This window comes from Oncorhynchus mykiss, unplaced genomic scaffold (assembly GCF_057628025.1).
Source record: "Oncorhynchus mykiss isolate SJ-2025 unplaced genomic scaffold, ASM5762802v1 scaffold93, whole genome shotgun sequence".
Classification (NCBI taxonomy): domain Eukaryota; kingdom Metazoa; phylum Chordata; class Actinopteri; order Salmoniformes; family Salmonidae; genus Oncorhynchus; species Oncorhynchus mykiss.
In genome coordinates, this window is record NW_028322092.1 from 625,001 (window position 1) to 628,052 (window position 3,052).

The 3,052-nt window shown below is 40.9% G+C and overlaps 1 protein-coding gene across 2 annotated transcripts in view; it reads left to right on the forward strand.

Annotated features, from left to right (window-relative positions):
- The window catches only part of LOC110514311 (tyrosine-protein phosphatase non-receptor type 2), a 13,069-nt gene extending 12,869 nt beyond the window's left edge, over positions 1-200 (forward strand). For both annotated transcript variants that reach the window (XM_090228607.1, XM_090228608.1), the window contains one exon: positions 1-200. This exon is cut by the window's left edge and continues 4,851 nt beyond it. The gene's annotated coding sequence lies outside the window, so the exon portion shown is untranslated.
- Positions 201-3,052: the final 2,852 nt, after the last annotated feature.

Genomic DNA, 3,052 nt, shown 5'->3' on the forward strand with positions numbered 1-3,052 from the left:
CCTCGGTAATACTGGTCTCAGTAATACTGGCCTCAGAACAGCGTGGACCATAACATTCCATTTGTTTGTTGTTTCCCATGAGATTCAGGTTAGTTTTGTGTAACTGTGCATCACAACCTGACTGATAATGTTTTAAAAAAACAACCTGAACTTGTTCAACTTGTTCAAACTTGTTTAATAAAATGTATTTTTTAAAACCGTACATGCTTATGGCTGAGTTGATCCGCTTTCAATCAGTGATGCTTCAACACAGGCCTTAGAAGGAACTGAAATCCCATGTTCATTTAGAAGGGAGAGATGTGATTGTATACAAATTGACAGCAAGAAGCCCACACAGATCATGTTTGACTAAAATATATTTTCAGTCTACAAATGATTTGTAATTATGTTCCCCCCCGACCATCCAGCGGCTGAATCTATTTGATGATCCGTCCTCTAGACCGTGTCCCAAATGCCTACATTTAGGAAGTAGACCTAGTCTTGTTTAATCTGTGCTTGACGAAAGGTTAAAGTGCCCCCATAATTCCATCCTCCCACTCTGCTGTCTCAGCCTCTATCTGGTCTCTGGCTGGTCTCTGGTGATCACGGTGATTTTCATTGTGGTTTATGATGTGTGTCAATGCAGGTATAACTAGGGACCACTCACGCCACATTCCAGGAATGTAATTCCAGTGTTTCTAGAAGAGGCCTTCTGGTCATACATCCAGTCGTTTCATTTCCTCCAGCAGCATCCGTTTGCCCCACGCAGGACCTCTGAGTTATTATTATCTGGGAAGAAGTGTCATTGGATTTGCGGTAAGGCTCTGGGAAAAACACTTTCTCTCATCTAAACAAGGACAGCATATTTATCTGCTTGTAAAATGGTTGGTGGGGTGCGATAATGTGCTGGTCTTTTTTTATACTATGATTTATTAAAACATGAACTGGCACAGTGGAGAGGTTTAAAGATCTTTTTAAAAACAGTTATGCTATTTGATTCATTATAAGAGTCCTGACTTGGAGAGTATGAACCCGTTTTAAATGTCAGTATGATATGTAGATGAACATGTTTGTACACAGGGCCGTCAGAAGGTATTTCACCCCCCTTGACTTTTTACCTGACTTGGGGAGTATGAACCCGTTTTAAATGTCAGTATGATATGTAGATGAACATGTTTGTACACAGGGCCGTCAGAAGGTATTTCACCCCCCTTGACTTTTTACCTGACTTGGGGAGTATGAACCCGTTTTAAATGTCAGTATGATATGTAGATGAACATGTTTGTACACAGGGCCGTCAGAAGGTATTTCACCTCTTGGCTTTTTACAGGTTGGTTTGGTTACAGACAGAATTTTAAATTCAGTTTTGTTTGTCAATCGAATATTTATATTTTTTACAAATAGTAAACATTTTCTTCCACTTTGACATTTAGAGTATTTTGTATAGATAGTTGATAAACAACGACAATTAAATGAATTTTAATCCCACTTTGTAACTCGACAAAATGTGGACAAAGTCAAAGGGTGTGAATACTTTCTGACAACCAGAGATATTAGAGAAAGGAGGAGATAGGAATCCCACCACCAGAGATATTAGAGAAAGAAGGAGATAGGAATCCCACAACCAGAGATATTAGAGAAAGGAGGAGATATGAATCCCATTGGTCAATAAATGGCGGAAGGCATATCTCAGTCACACGGTTGCTGAGATAATCGCCAAGCAATCCCTTTTCAAAGTCAGGGTTTGATGCCACGTTCTAAAAATGTCCAACTTGATATCTGGTTGTAGATATGCACGTGCCACGTTCAACCAGATAGCAAGTCGAACATTTCCTGCGTTCCGACAAGCACGTGAACGCAGCAATCAGGCCTGGAATTTAGTGGCAATTTCTGAAGGATATTTTTGTCATATGAAACCGCTTACATTTCTGATGCGCTTCTGAAAAACAGTGTATTCCCACGAATTGCCATTTTGGAACATTTGTGCATATAGCCTTCTGCCTTGTGGGCGTTGCTGTGTTTTTATCATGTGAAGAAATAACCTAATAGTTGATCAACATTTTGAGCTAAACGTTCTGATTATTTTGCATCAGCCTCATTGCTGTTTAAAAGTTGTTTTAATGTACAGTGGCTGTATTGTGATCTGACGCTTCCAAAACAGCACCAGAGTCTGTTTTGAGAAAATGTATTTCTCGCAGAGAAGGACAAGATGACCAATAAGAATAGGTGAACTTTTGTACTACAGTATGTCCACATAGGCTAGTGCTTTTGCTGTTCCTCAGGCCTACTGATCTGGTTGGCTGACGGAAAGGAAATATGGAAATGATTTGAACATCCTCAATATGCATCTTGGAATTGGATAAGAATGACGGGCGGCGTTGCTTCCCTGATGTCTGTCTTCACTTGTAGCCCACTGAGATGAGTCTGTCTTCACTTGTAGCCCACTGAGATGAGTCTGTCTTCACTTGTAGCCTACTGAAATGAGTCTGTCTTCACTTGTAGCCCACTGAGATGAGTCTGTCTTCACTTGTAGCCCACTGAGATGAGTCTGTCTTCACTTGTAGCCCACTGAGATGAGTCTGTCTTCACTTGTAGCCCACTGAGATGAGTCTGTCTTCACTTGTAGCCTACTTCGGTGCTGAGATGCCTGTGAGAAGGACCTGATTACATGACAGGCATGGACTAATAAGAATTGAGATAACTGACAGAGCCATTCGAGTGACAGGTACTTCGTAGCACGGCGATTGGCAGCTGGGAGAAGGGAATTATAACTATTCCTCCCAAAAGGCACAACGGACACTTCAGCTGCAAGGCATGGATTTCTTTAGGGAGCATTATAATGCTGCTGGGAAATTCTAGGGCTGGCAGCAATAGTGGACAAACCTGCCTGTTTTCATAGATAGTGTCCAACACAATGTGACTAAAGATAAACCATATTACAAAGAATATCTCAAAGTCTTCGGGAATTTTTTTTTAATGTTGTACTTCTTGATGATATTCAATGCTAATGTTGGGCTTTTGAGCTAGAACCCAATCGACTCCCACTGGATGCGTTCCAGTACATCACTGTTGT